This window comes from Trachurus japonicus, chromosome 14 (assembly GCF_045865225.1).
Source record: "Trachurus japonicus isolate A0001 chromosome 14, Traja_1.0".
Taxonomy (NCBI): domain Eukaryota; kingdom Metazoa; phylum Chordata; class Actinopteri; order Carangiformes; family Carangidae; genus Trachurus; species Trachurus japonicus.
This window is the reverse complement of record NC_140920.1, coordinates 24,071,629-24,088,080: the sequence shown is the minus strand read 5'-3', so window position 1 is coordinate 24,088,080 and position 16,452 is coordinate 24,071,629.

Genomic DNA, 16,452 nt, shown 5'->3' with positions numbered 1-16,452 from the left:
TCTAATCGAATCTACCACCTTTAACAAATCTCAGCAGAATGACAGCAATGATCTGATGGTGGAGATCATTTTTAGCTGAGCAAAGCATTTCTCTAGAAGTTGAAATGTGATATCACATGAAAATTCCAGGCAAACAGTTGGAAAATTGAGATTTTTGGGGGGGAAGTTTTCCACACGACTATCATTACACAGAATTCATTATGCATGTTTACTTCTTCGCTGGTGTCAAGACCATGAATCAATACTCCATGGTAAAAATAGACAATTCAAAACATACTATGTTTCCATATAAATCATCATTAATCATCCCACAGAGTCCTTGACCCACATATAGAAAATATTTGGCCCTCAGGTGCTAAAACGTGAACAATGAAGTAGGTCAATGGGGCCACTCCCACACACACGGTGTGTTTTTGGTAAGCCAGATGGTCAATTTGGGCTGAGCCGAGAGAAAACTGATCACAACACATTCTGTCCTCCGTCTGACTGAATACAATCAGCCTGCAAAGTGCAGGATAAACACCCTGCAGCCTCCCGCAGTGCAGTGTCAGCGTGTCAGGTGCAGCTTCATTGAACGAGGATATACACAGTGGTCCATGGTGATTCACTGGAGGAAACACTTACTTTGTCAATGTGTTACTGTATTTTGTGATGGAGAGTGGCAATTAACTTTATGTGTGTGTGCAAACCTTTCTTAAACAATTAAAGCTTGTAACTTTGCCTCAGCCAGAATCCAGTGTGAAATAGATGAGCTAAAAAGAAATTGTCCTGATTAAGAATGGACTCTGAGCCGGCACAATTAGCATTTACAGGCTCAACACGCGGATGAGATGCCGATGGGAGAGTCAGTTTTCCTTAGTGGAGCTTCTCAAAGTCCTTGAACTCAGTAGGAGGATGAACAAACATAGCTGTGTGAACTCATTTGGCATTTTGATGATGGTGGAATCTCCCATATGTCGTGCGTCAGTATTTTTGAGGTCACTGAAAACCTAAATTGACCCTACAGGGTGGAGGCGGCTACAGCAGCCAAACAATTTAAGAAGTGCTATAATGAGGATGGATTGGTTGCTTTCCACTGCTGCAGCGACAAATTGGAGCACAAAAGCCCCCACTGTGACAGCTTTAAAATATCACATCACTGCTTGTGTTGCCGTGTTGAAAAGCTTTTCTTTACAACATCCTGTTTATTGCCTTTGTTTCCATTTTTCAGCACAAAAAAATAAAAAGAACAAAAAGGCGTCTAAAGCCTCCGTTTGCCCCTGTTGTCATTGTTACTTTCACTAAAGCCATTGTTGGCGAACGCTGGTCACCGCTATTTCCAGTTTCCCATGGTTACCATTTCCCTTTTAAATCATCATGTGCTCCCACGCTAAGCTGAGGTGTACACAAGCAAATAAAACAAAACAAAGCCGCAATGAGAATACACACATTTAACAATGACTCTAAATGAATGCAAATGATGCTACATGTTCTTTTTACCGTACCTACCTGCAGATGAAATGAAAACAGAAAGGAATGTTCATACAATAGCATATGAATTAAACTACAAAAGACAAAAAACTACAAATTACTTTTTTTTAAATGCTTATTTAGTCTGTAGTTAAACTAAAACAAAAAAGAAACATACTCAAGAAGACTTTATTTTAAACATGTGTGCACCTGATGCAACAATGTGCACCTGATGCACCAATTCAATCAGCCAATTAAAACTCAGTGCCATAGGTTCCTGTTGGGACAAGTTTAAATTACTTGGTAAAATAAAAAAATAATATTAAAATGACTGCAATGTGGTAAAATGTCAGCAACCTTATGGTTGCTACAGTAAATAGACTAGGCTATTAGTCTCATAGATACAGTAAGATATTTTCAAGCTATTAACTTTGGTTATGTTAGGGTGAAAACTGTCTTACTAACTGAGTTTGATATTGTGCCTTACTGATTAACAAATAAAACAGAACGCCATTGTTTTACTGGCTGATGAAATAAAGCTGAACCTGTGTCTCTACACTGGACTACTAACACTGAACACATATTCTCCACTTTGAAATTACTGATCAACACTAAATATATCTCACTAATGATTGTTTTAGTAGATTGAGCTTGAGCACTTGCACATTTTACTCATTTAAACAAGTTCATCCTGAGTGGTGTGAAACTTTTGTCTTCATGTAAGTTGTTCTGAATTGTATTTGAGCTGTTGTGTCCTGTTGAAGAATGTGAGGGTGTCAAGCATTAACCCCGTGTTATGAAGGGTTAACACATGGAGAGATAGGAGCCAGGACCCTACTGTATAGAAAGATTTAGGCTATGTAGGCCTACCTGTTTATGCTTTCACTTTAGGTAGTAGTAAAGTTTAGTCTCATGTTTTAAGCTATTGTGTCTTATATTTTTGACTAATCCACCAAGTTTAAAGACAACTGAAACTTGTAGCAAACCCCTATAGATTTATGTTGAGCTTAAAGCAGAAGTAAGCGATCCGGTTGTTTTGGCTAATGCTGCGTTCAAGGCAGGCTTTTGAAACCGTAAATTACAGCTTCAAGTCACAACTTACGATTTTGTAGCGTACCAGGCAACCCACTCGTGTTTTTCCGACCTGTTTTACCTGTGAAAGTGCACTATAACGGCCACTCGTAACTTCCGACCCGTGAACTCGTACCAGATCGAACTGGTACGACTTCACAGGTCGGAAAAACACGAGTTACGAGTTGCCTTGAATGCACCATAACAGTCCTCGTCCCTATGTCGCCACATTCAGGCGCGTCCCTTGGCTGCACACACAGCCCTGCATGCCGTTCTCTCTCCTCATTGGATAAAAACTGTAGGATACGAGAAATGTTTTCTCCTCAGCTCAGAGCAGAGCAGAGTGACTGACAGACCCGTGTTTCGGTCCAAACACTCTATGTAAGTGATTGCTGTCGGAAGATATAACTATTTAAGACTTATATTAACACAAATATATCACTTACTTCTGCTTTAATTCATAATGCAATAAATACCAGTAATTCAGAGGCAAAGTTGAGAGCACACAGAGCCACAGTGAAAGCAAAACATCTCCAAGGCTGAAGGGAGGAGAGGATGAGAGGCCTGTGGCCTGCTGAATGAAGCATTGTTGAGGAAGAGTTTTAATGATCTGTATTATCTGCCCTGAACCCTCAGACACCTGGGATGGAAAATTTATGTCAGTGTAGGGAGGGTTTGTTGTGTTTCAGGTCCAGAGGTTCGTGTGTTGGGAAGATGGGACCAGCATGTGCCAGCCTGAGGGCGCCAACGAAGGGAGGGCTAAGTCTAAACCACAGCCACTCCCCACCTGTTAATAAGAATTAATTACACACACAAACAGTAGTGCAACGTATTAAGAATTATTGTAACGCCTTTGTCTTGGGCAGATGACAGAGAATTCTTGCTCTCTTGGGATGGTGATTGCAGCTAACTGCTTGCAGACTGCCATTTCTTCATTTCTTCTTCATTGTTTGTCCTCTCTTGGAATAAACGAACACGCATGTCAGTTTTCCTGTTTTTTCAACCTGACAGCTACATTTAGATAATTAAAATATAATTTGGTTGTCAAAGATCTTATAGCCTAGATAAAATGAAAAACTCAGTAGGCCAAGCTGCCAGGTTTGCTCACTAAACATACTATTCCCTATGTACTGTAAATGTAAACTTTAGTGGCTTTAGTGTGGCTTCCAGTAATCGAATGTTCCACACTGACTGGAAAACCATTAAGATAATTGCCTATGACTTTAAAATAGCTGGTTGAATCACAGAGCCCAGTCTCAGCCTAGTCTGAGGCTGAGCACATCATCCCGTCTCCAACAAGAGTTTAAGAGTTTGTTTACATCCTAGCGCTCATGAAGACTGAACTGTTTCCTCTGTTCTCCTGCAACTTCATTAAAACATCATTCAGACATTGAAAGTTTAAAAAAAAAAAAAAAAAAGATTCACTGACCAACAAATTTGCATTTCTTTTATCTCTTAGCACAACAGTGCAAATTTATAATTTTGTTTAAAGCTGTACAGAAAAGAAAATTGAATTTGAGCCCACTCTGGGTCATAAAATTAAAGCAGAAGTAAGCGATCCGGTCGTTTTGGCTAACTTCTTGTCAGCTGATGGAGTTAGCAGTCCCCGCCCTCGTCCCTACGTCACCACATTCACACGCAACCCTTGGCTGCACACACAGAGAGGACCGCCCCTTTATGCCGTTCTCTCTCCTCATTGGAAGGTTGTAGGATACAAGGAAATAAAATAAAAGTTTTCTCCTCGGCTTACAGCAGAGCAGAGTGACTGACAGACCCGTGTTTCAGACCAAACACTCTATGTAAGTGATTGCTCGTCTGAAGATATAACTATTTAAGACTTATATTAACACAAATATTCCGCTTACTTCTGCTTTAATGTAATAACTCATCTATCAGACGATGAAGGCCAAACTTTGCACAAAATTCTATTTTTGATTAAATCCAGGATGAAAGTGTGGTATTTTTTTTTCGCATTGGATAATGCAGGTGCACGGATTATATGTCAGCCTGCTCATGATTCATCAGCCACTGATATTGGATCTGTCATCCATCAATCAAACGTCTGAGACAACACACACACACCAAGCTCAGTCTCGCCCCAAGCTTAGAATATCCCGCCCGCTCTATAACAACCAATCAAATTCGTTTTTCTTACTTGGATAAACTCGTGCGGCAGCTCGTGCGGCAGCTCGTGACAACTCGGCGCGACAAACAGGACAAACGGCCATTTCTGTACACCTTTTAAAAAAAACTGTTTGTCCAAATCAGACAATAGTTGTGTCCCAATACAGGGGCAAACCATATGTGGCGGGGGGCGGTAAACGATACGAAGGTGCTACGATATACCGCTGGTCTGCGAGTGGCAGATCTAGAGAATTACACCAACAACGCCACCTTAGGACTTGCACCTAAAGAATTTACTCTTTTTCAAACTTTACTTTCTCAGAGGGTTTCCCGAAAACAACCCATGCACAGGTAGGTACACAAATGAATACAGGCACGGTTATAGAAAAAGTTTAACAAGTTTTATTTAGTCACAAATGGAAGCATTAATTTATTTAAGTTACTTATCTTCTGTAAAAAACAATTATAGTTATTTTTATTTCCAAAGAGCACAATATTAATCTGTACCACAGACTCAGTTGAGACTGAGAAAATAACTGAGCTGAGGTCACTGCAAAGGCTAAATAAACAAAAAGAGAAACGAAACCAAACAAAATATCTTATATACACAAAAACAAACTCAAATCAACACAAAAGAAAACAAAAACCATAATGCTACATGCATAACTTCTGCAGGTCCTCAAAGCTGTGCTACTTCCCACCCCCCACTAAGGAGTCGCGGTCAGTCAGTCTTGAACTACAATACACTACTTTAAAACGAGCGTCTAACTGACGAAGGCAGAGCAGTAACTATGAGCAAGGCAAACAAAAATAAACAAAACGTGGAGATAAAAGGCAAGAGGCAAGAGGCAAGGCAGGGCACAACAGCCTAACGCCAGGCAGGCTGCATGGAGGGCTGTAGCCTGCACCAATAAGTAATGTAGCCGTCAGAAGCTAGCGCGGCAGCGGTGGCTAACCGAGGGGGACACACACACATCCACCATCTTGGCATACACGCCAACCTGGAGAACCAACACCCCAGCGCATAATGGCGCCGGTAGACCGCGGCTCGGAGGAGCCGTTTGCCGGGCCTACGCAGGCGAGGAGAGAGAGGGCAACTGAACAACGGGGGCTATTTAAACAGGTCCGCATTAACAGCCAATGAGCGACTCCGCACTACAGGTGCCGGTAAGGGGCGTGACCACACACCTGACGCAAGGCGCCAGACCTGCTGCAGCATCAAAGACTGGGGGACACAGAAGGAGAACACAACATATATATTCACACAACAAATAACCACCCGGTTACACATAGACTGTAAAAAAAATTATGGACGAAGCATCTGTGACGTCATTGGTTTTGGGGAGTCGTTTTTGTGACTCAAATATGGCGGCCTGAACAGCGCCATGTTGGATTTACCGGCCGAGAACCCGCCCACTGGCCTCGAAGCAGTGGTCTCCGGACCTGTCACTCAACGTTTCCGCGCCCTAATTGGCAAGAATTTAAAACCTAATAATAGTAAAACGGTAGAGTTAAAAAAAACAAATTCACCCCCCTCAGAGTGCGGGGGTAGAAACTATCAGTAGAGACCAAAAACATAAAATATACCAGGCTGTAAATATGTTTTTTTAAGCTGTGAAGTCGGCTATTTTAACATGGGGCTCAATTGAAGTTGCTCCCATCTGGAGCCAGCCCCCAGAGGCCGCCGGGGTACTGCAGCTTTTTGAACGCGGAAGTGGTCTTCACTTGTAGAACCCACAACTCCCCCCTTGCTTCAAACGTGTTTTATTATATAACAACACAGTATGTAGCCTATATTAGATTTTTGACCACCCCCACGGTCAAGTGATTTGATTTTTTTTTTTTTTTTTTTTTTTACTTGCTTTGCTGATTAGATTGTTTTACTTGCTTTGCTTTTTCTGCAGCAAAACACTTTGAAAGGAGTCCTCAAGTATGTCCAACAAGAGAGGAGCTTTCATTTAATGCTGGAATCTGGATGTCATGACTATGATAATTGGTTTTGTAGAAAATGAGTGAATGCACGTTAACAGTGACCTGTTGTATGTAATGGCCCCATGATTCTGATAAATTAGGGGTAAACAACAACAACATATAGTTTAACATCATTGTTCTTGTTAAGTCAAAGCAATGACACATGAATTTACCCAGCCTGTTGGTAATATGTAACCCACTGGTGGATGCAGCAAGAAACAACATGGAGAGAAAAGATTCACTGACCAAAAAATTTGCATTTCTTTTATCTCTTAGCACAACAGTGCAAATTTATAATTTTGTTTAAAGCTGTACATAAAAGAAAATTGAATTTGAGCCCACTCTGGGTCATACATTTAAAGCAGAAGGAAGCGATCTGGTCGTTTTCGCTAACTTTTTGTCAGCCAATGGAGTTAGCAGCCCCCGCCCTCGTCATGGATCTATTGGTCCTCGTCCCTACGTCACCACATTCACGCGCATCCCTTGGCTGCACACACAGCCCTTGGCTGCACACACAGCCCTTCATGCCGTTCTCTCTCCTCATTGGATAAAAATTGTAGGATACAAGGATACAAGGAAAGTTTTCTCCTCGGCTTACAGCAGAGCAGAGTGACTGACAGACCCGTGTTTCAGACCAAACACTCTATGTAAGTGATTGTCGTCGAAATATATAACCAGAATCTCAGAGGGAAGTTTCCAACATCTTGTGGAGCCCATGTCATGAAGGATTGGGGCTGTTTTAAGAGCAAAGTGAGGGTCTGTTCAGTATTCATGTATTAATAAAGTGCTTGGTGAGAAGGTCGTCAACTTTTATGATTGTTAGAAACAGTTCCAACTAAAAGCAGTAAAAACTGCTTAAACCTCTGTGATAATCGAATCATATATAAATGACTCACATTTTTCAACTTAATGATACAACTTTACTTTTACTTAAGTACTTACTTTACTCAACTTTTACTTTCAATGTAGGACTTTGACCTGAAACAGTATTCTTACTGTAATATTACTTTTACTTTGATATGACCTCAATACATCTTTCCACCACTCTTACCGTCAGACCAGCCAACTGTCTGCCTGAGCCTGTTGCCAGGCACAAACATCAGTATTGGATTATTCTCCAAAATCCTAAATTACATGTCAAGACCTCTTTTCTTCAACCTAAATGCCAGCCTTTTTGAATTCCCGTAATTGTGGCTTTCCACAATACCAACGCAAAATTTAAACAACAGTACGTAGAATTAGACATTATGGCTTGGATTGCTCAGCCCCCATAAATAAACGCTAAACAAACCTAAAGTCTAATAAAACAGTAGAAACTTGAAACTGGCAGCTGCAGGATGCCTCAGACTATAAAAACCGTTCCGGACAAAGCAACCACGGGGCCACTGTGGTCTCACAGCTGTCTGTGATGCTCAGGAAGTCAACCCTGTCTCCTAGAAATGAGGAGCCGTAATTGCTGCCTGGATTATGTTCAGAGTTAGCTTTCTTTAATGGGTGAAGCTGCACTGATCAATGGCAGCAGATATGTATAGAACATATCTGCTGGCCATTAAGTCTTCCCATATTTGCTGTATAAAAATAAAAACTGTACCAATAATAGAACAAAAGCAGCAGAAAACAATGGGCTTTGTAATAAATGTCCAGAATAGCTGTTTCTTTTAGCTAACCCAATAAAAAGAGGTTAAAGAGCGTGAGTGTTTTCTTGCAGCAGGATGACTAATACTGAAAAAGAATGGACTGTGTGATCAGGCCTGTTAAATACTGTCAGATGATCAGTAATGGAAAAAAAACCCTACACATACAGTTTTAAGGTGCACTTCAGGGGAAAGCTGAATAGTTAACAGCTCTGGGAATACTAAACTCTTGACTTTTTTATGTGATTGGATGATTGAATGGTTTAAGGTTAATGGTGTTAGCCACTGCACTTGGGGTTGCCACTCAAGTAACAGGGGGCCAGTTTCAAGGGGTGCAGTCTTGACCCTCTATAATGCACCATTAAATGCATAAACAAGAAACAGAATCTCACATCAGTGTATGAGAAGGTAAAAGGTCTGTGACCGTGTCTGCTGAAGACATTGCTTACATTTTGTAAATACACATTTTAACTGCAGGGTTTTCACCTTGTAAAAAAAAAGGCAGAGTAAAGGAGCAGTTAATCTCTTACTTCTTGTCAGTGGAGCTGTCAGCAGCTGAAAGGCTGAGGAGGGAGGGAGTCAAAAGCTGCCTTATCAGAGCTGCCTGAAGGCTCCGGCTCTATAGTTCAGACAGTCTTTTTTTTCTGAATTAAATTTCAGCAGGATTACTGAACATGTGTAAATACTCAAGAGCCCCCATCATTAAAGCTACACTGTTTGAGAAATGTCACACAAAAAAAGAACTATAACTGTCTATACTGTGTTAATGGAGGAGTTGGCTGTGGGTGCAACTCTCCCTTTATATTTATAAAGCCGAGGAAAAAAGCCTCTGGATTTACATGTTTTTTCAATGCACTTTAGAGAATTATTTGCAGTATTAACAGAAATAACCCATTGTAGCCTACACAGTTTTATCCTCTTTCGGCTCATTGTTTTCTATCCCCCATTGACTTGAACCCCTGCAGTGTAAAATCCTTCCCACAGCTCTGTCGCACTATCTTGGGGTTACACTTCATGGCCCCATTTCCACCTGGCTATTAACATGTGATCATATCTGGATATGTTATCTGGATAATGACATCTTTTAACAGGCCCTTTTCATTTGAAATTGGCATTAATAAGGTTTCCTGCTATCTGAATTGTGCAAGGATTGTGATGGTATCTGAAAATGCAAATTGAGGACACGCCAAGACAGTCCGCAGCATGTGTAAGGCTGATTCTCTCTAGCTCTGCTTACCAGGCTGAAGTTATTTATGCTATAAGAAATGAAGGAGATTGTACTAATTCACCATGCGATCTTCATCTCGTGCCTCAGGAGGCACAAGATTCCTGTGCCAAAGGAAGGATCTCCACCTCCAGATCTGTACACAAACCAAGATGTAAGAGAGACAACTTTGTGGTTTAGACGGGAACAGTTCTCTGCAGCCTCTCTAGCCATCATGTGGGTTGTCAGATATGGTTGGAAAGCACGGCACGGGTGTTTGGTATGTGTGTCTGTCCAGGCATGATGGTACCAGACATGACAAAACATCAGGATACACAGCCGCTGCACCTGCAGAATTAGCTCATGTCTCTGTTTGTGCACAGGTTAAGCAGCAGGTCAACACAGCAAGGACTACAGTCTGAAACTAGCTGTTGGCTAACACTGGCACCATTACATTTTATTATATTCATCAATGTGCACTGTCCCCCTTAAATAAATAGAAAATAAAATAAAAGTTTTTTAATGAGCTTTGGAAAAGTTTGTCTCTGTTTTTCTCTGGAAAGTAGGAATAAGGGGCAGGTGTGATTGGCTGCTCCTTGTCAGTTGCATGACAAAATAGAAAGGAGGGCTCAGATAATTCTGGGTTACTTTCTCGCCTCTGCACAGCTGACTGGTCATGGTGTGACAGGTGTGAATGAAGGATCATAGGTTTCAGAAGGTGATTGTAATGGCTTTTTGGCCAGAATGTGCCAGAGACATCCTGACTTCCCCTCAGACCTCAGGGAGGGATGGATGTTACTGTATCACAGCACAGTTGAACTGTTCCTTCAATGTGGGTTGTAATCTTTATTATTGCAAGATTGGATCCTGTTTGACGGATGGATCATAGGACAAAATTTTGCTCTGCACAGTCTCTGCCTCATGTGGGTAGAAAATAGCACAGCCCTGATGTCTTGTTAATGCAATCAGAGAAGAATGAATGTGAAGTGTGCTGTCTGCTGGTGATTAAGAGCTGCCCTGACACAATTTTGATTCACTACATTTGGGAGCAATTGGCCACCTGGGTCCCATGGAGTGCTTTAACCAAACTGACTGTTGTGTCTATATGGAGCCGTGGCCCCGCCCCGCCCCGCCCCTCCCTCCCCCTGTGCCCTCAACGAGACACTGATGTGTCTGAGCTGAGGTGTGCCAGAGTGATTCATTAGTTCATTAAGGCGTCTTGTGGCCATGGCAACAATCTTTCCGAGGGGTCAATGGTAACATGGCAGCCCCCTTCAGGGCAAACTCTGTCACAAGCTCTGAACAATAGCAGGAGGTGCAATCAGTTACCCCTCCCCCCAAAAAACATCCAGAGGTCCCATAACCTATTTATGCCCTCTATCTTACAAAAACACACACTGCTGTGCACATACACACACCTCCACACAAGCACGCACAACATTACAATATAATCTAATCAGAAATTCAGGGTTGTATACCCAGTGATTGTTCCAGTAAGCCTCCAGCCCAGGAAATCTCCCCACAGCTAATGTAAGGTAAAGGTACATGCTTTTATTTGTTGTGTTTTCAAGGCTCAGTTCTATACTATGTAAGACTCTTAGATTAGTCATTCTTAAATATAAAATTTAAGGAACACTGTTTTACTTAAAGAATTACAACATTTCATGTCCCTTCATCCGAGTTTATTTCGTTACTATAAAGAAGACTAAAAGAATAAAGTCAGCTGTCAGAGTTGTGATTATATCTATAGACTCTTTGCTGAGTTGTGTTCAAGCAACAACCTGATTTTATACCATGAAATGTATATTTCACTCATTGCATTCTGGGATTGACTCATGTTCACACATATGGAAAAGTGGAGGTGAAAACCCACTTTTCTCATTGACAGAACTTTGAAAAAGACCTATTCTGATCTTGAATTTTAAACTCAACCAGATAAAAAAGAATAAGAAAAAACAAAACAAAACCTGACATATGGGGTTGAATTCTTGACGACAAATACTTTGAACTTGAAACTTGGATTACTTCATAAATTCACAATACGGCCTATAGTTCCCTTAAAGGGAAACTTCGTTTTTTTTTCAACCTGGGCCCTGTTTTCATATTTTTCATGTTTTTTCTTTCTGTATACGTGAGTGATGGATAATACAATTATTGAGGTGGCTCCAGTATTGAGCATGGCAGGCAGCCTGCAGCCCGGCTAATGCTCTTCAACCAGGCAAGTGGACAACATACTAAGGAGAAATGAACGTATATGTCTCTACCTTTAGCTGGAGGTCGCTGTTTATTGTGATCTGTGTCCAAATCTCACCACGCTAGAAATCCCTTTTAGGGACACAGATCACAACAAACAGCGACCTCCAGCTAAAGGTAGAGAGTGAGACATATGTTCATTTCCCCTTTCTAGTATGTTGTCGGACACTGTAACTATCTGAACCTGTCAGTGTGAAAAAAATGCAGGTTTAGGGCGAACCATGACGGGAGCCACTTGCCTGGTTGAAGAGCCTTAGCTGGGCTGCTGCTGCCTGCCCTGCTCAACAGTACTGGAGTGACCTCAATAATTGTATTATCCATCACTCACATATACAGAAAAACATATGAAAACAGGGCCCAGGTTGAAAAAAAAAACAAAGTTTCCCTTTAAAGCCATGGGTTGTTGTTGCTGAATTCTTTACATTTCATAATATGTGTTGTCAAAATGTAAACGCAAATGATTGCATTCATTCTATTGACCAGTTTTGGTTCCTAGAAACACACAAGTTAATTGTAGCGCAAATTGAACAGTGACAAAACAACGCAATTCATGTGTAATTTCAGCCCCTCATGGACTTTCCCTTTTCTCCTCTGGCCAGTTTGCACTAGTGCTGTTCCAACAAGTAGGAGAGGATGTGGAGCAGTTGCAGCTGAAACCAACAGCTTTGCACATATGAGGTTAATTTGGAACAGTGATGAGACCACCACATCATAGGCTCTTTTCTCTTTGCCATAATCACTACAGCAGTAAACATGAATGGTGTGGTAATGCACTAATTAAAGGCCCAGCCAAGAAGATTTTAACACTTCTCTCTCCTGTTTTCTCTGGCCAAACTTTGAAAGTATTTCAGTGTGATGCACTTTGTTGCTGCACAATGAGATGCTATTTTCAGTCTGAATCGCAGCACAAGCAGTAAAAATAGTTACTGCATGCAGGAATCCTCAGTGATGTAGTGTCTGGCTCAGCAATCCTCCTCTTCTCATTGAAGGCTTATTAGTGCTGATTGCTGTAATTTTCTTACAGTTATAGACATACATTTTCCTCATTCAGCACATACAGGGTTTTTAAATCAGCTTCTCCAACTGGGGAGAACACCCTTAAAGCCCCCCCCTCCTTGGCATTTTATTTTGGTGAGCAGCGTCCTCTTTTGCATTCCCACCCCTTCTTCTGACAGAGTCTGCTCAAACCATCGGTCCTTGACTCCGTCTGGCACCCCCGTGGTGAAACACTCTGCCCCCAATCTGTGTGAGCAGAGCAGCCAGTGTGTGGGCTCACTCCAGGCTGCAGGGAAATGGATGATGATGATGATGAACTTGAGCAACAATCTCCTCACTACTTCAAAGACTCTTTTATGCCATTGGACAATCTTCCCTATGTTGGCCCGCACAAGTGTTCAGGTTACATTTCAATTCTACTTTGAACTCTTCAAAGACCCCACAGTTATACCTGTGTGACGTGTTAGTATTCATGTGCATGACACACGTCATGTATTGTATTTAACCCTTTATTTAACATCACATCCAGTTCTGAGGAGTACACTGAGAGACTGGTGTTAGATGTCACTCTGACATTAAGATATTAGATGATGGGAATGTTAAAGTAGGCAGGCAAAAAAATTCATGATAAATACTGTATCATTGGAAATGTAAGATGCAGTGCTTTTGCGTATAAAGTCTGAATATTTCTACAGCATCACTTTTGACCATTTGACTCTTCTTGAACCTTTTCCTGTAATACTAAGCCTGTAGACTATTCCATTTATGTTTGTGTGTACACCAACTTATGCAGTCTTTTGTTTCAGTTTAAGCAGAAGTTATAGTATGAAATGCTTAGATTTGTTGGTGCAGAGGGTTGTTATCACGTAGGAGTGAGTATCTGAAGTCATAATCCTAAAGATTTTCTGTCCTGATGTTACCAGCAGCCATGCTTTAACACCACATTATTCCAAAAAGACAAATACAACAAAAGAACAGCAAGTGAGTTGTAAGTCAATAGTTGGCCTTTCTTTTCATAGTTAAAGCTTTTTGTGTGAAGTGTGGGGTTGAGCATCACTGGCAGCTGCTTTCTCTTTGTTCCATTATTTCCTGCAATATTTCAAACTGATCTCCTGTCAAAAAATGAGGAAGTGAAAGGTTAGAGACGTCACTGCATTTCCTAGTGTCAATCTCTGTCAACACTAAAAACAATGAAGAACATTGAGGTAATCACAAAATGTAAATACTTTCAATGGAAATAGCATCAAAAACATGGTCTGACGTCATGATATTGGCTGATTTAAACATCAAGTTTAATGTTGTCTTGTTTCGCTTCCATTGGGATGGTGTCTGTTGTTTCCAGTTAAGTTCATTGATTAGTCATGTGACTTACAAATCACCATTATTAAAACATTGTCACAACCCCAAATAGATTCAAGTTTCCATTAAAAAAGTAAAATTTCATCAACATTTCAATTTACTTTTCAAAATACTAAATACCACTACTATACTAAACTAAATCCAACCCTCCAATAGTTGACCTTATTCAACTTCATTTCAAGTGAATAGTTTAAAACACACCAAACATCTGAGTGAATGTAGCTGAAAACAAAGCTGATTTGCTGATGGATCATTAAAATCCTTTGACAATGAAGTGACTGTCCCCTGACACCTGTCCCCCTTCAAGGTAGATGGACTGTGTGTACTCAACATCTGTGTGTTATAATCCAGTGTGACCATTAAATCTTCAGTTTGACACCATTATCCTATCCTCCCATGCCTTCTCTCTCCTCACAGCAGCACCAGAGATGGCCAGAATAAAGAGAACGGAGCAAAACAAAAGTGAGGGGGAGGGATATAACAAAGAGGCACTGCTGATTTAAAATACAGTAGAAGAAAGATTTGGCAGAGGGGAATCATCTTTCTTTCTGCCTCTCCTCTCCATTACAGGCAAAAAGAAATATTTCAGATGGGGTTGGGGATTACTGCCCACTTCAAAGACTTTATTCACACGAGCTTCTGACTTTCTTTCCCCTCTTATAAAACAGGCTTCGTTTCCAAAGGCCAGTGATATTCCTGTGGCCAAACCGACACATCTGTGAGCCAAGAATTAAAGAGATAAGTATCGACTTTTACTGAAGTATAACGGAACTGACAGTCAACAGGACTCCCAAACTGGGAGGCCATCAAAACCCTATGGGAGGGATGTCCATTCTATCTATCAAGTATATAATGAAACATATTTAGTTTCCTTGTCAAATTAGTTTAGCTTTTGATTCCTAGTTGCATAAATGTGAAATATTGGTGCTACACCTAACACCTTCCACTAATACAATTGATTATTACAGTTCGACTGAATGATTTTGGTTTTATAGCATATGTGAAGAAGGATGCGATAAAGGAACAATAAAAACATTAGATCTACTGGATGGTTTGAGAAGTTGAAATCATGTCAAGAGGAAAGAAACTGATACAGTACGAGATGAAGTTTTAAGAAGAGACTGACTTGAAGCCTGGGGTCTTCTGGCAAAACATTTCAAAACTGACTGAAAAAGTCCTGCCAGAGCTGACTTATGGGAGCGCCTCCACATAAAGGGGGGTGGGGGTTATTTTCTCCTGCTGAAGATCCACTCTGATGCCAGGTTAAAGACACGACTGGCTGTACCATCTGTCACAGGGTGCAGCTACATGCCTGTCCACACCCTCCACAGGACTGAGTTAGCAGTGAAATTACTTCAGTGGAGAGGGAATTACTGTTCTGACTGAAGAGGGGAAAAAAGCTTTGAATAATGAGACAGGAGTTAGTAACAGCAGATCCTCAGTCACATGACTGCACACATACATCTGAGATACAGAGACTCTTCACCAGATCTGGCTGCACATACATCACACAAATATCACAATCACGACAATTAATTATTACAAGTATTTCTGCATTCAACTGAGGCTTCTTGACAATATTAGGATTCAGCCCTGCACAAAATACCCCACAGTCAGGACATGTAGTTGCCCAGTATGATGAAATCTGGAACCTAAAAGGATATCTTCGAATTCTTGGGGTTTTGGCGCAGTGCAACACGTACGGTATGTCATCATGCTAGAAAGGCTTTACTGTGCTGCCCACGTTACACCATAAGAACGATGCTTTCAAAGGCTCAGTAACAGCTGTTGTGGTCCATATTGAAATTCTTAAGTATGTTTAAAATGATAAATGAATGGTGGCATTGTTTTACAGGTCCCTAAAACTCAGTTTATATCTCCTGGAGAACTTGCTTGGAAAGAGCCATATAATTTTACACAAATAACAAGTCAGAGAGAGACTGATCAGCCCATAGCCGAGAGACTTCCAATCTTGGAGACAATAAGGAGTGAATGAGTAATTGATATTCAGCTTGGTTTAAATGGAGAAACTTCTGTCATGGAAATTCATGTGGAACCAAATTAACGCAGCACCTAAACCAACCAGAGCTTTGTCTCTGTCAGTACCAGCTCCTTCCAGGAAAAATTTCCAAGACATTATTTGGAAAAATTGACCTGCAAAATAAAGCCTTCACAAAGAAATCAATTAGATAGAAAGTATCTTGAGATTTTCAATAAAAATGTTGAATGGTGCAAGGCTTTATACATCAAAAGGGGCCCGAGCTTAGATTTCTTTAGGAATGTGGTATCTGGGGCATGCTTCAGGGTAAGGAGGAAAGAGCCAGAGCACTGTGAGCTACAGGCATTAACAAAGGAGAAAATGTATGGGCCAACAGTTGCATAAAAAAAAAA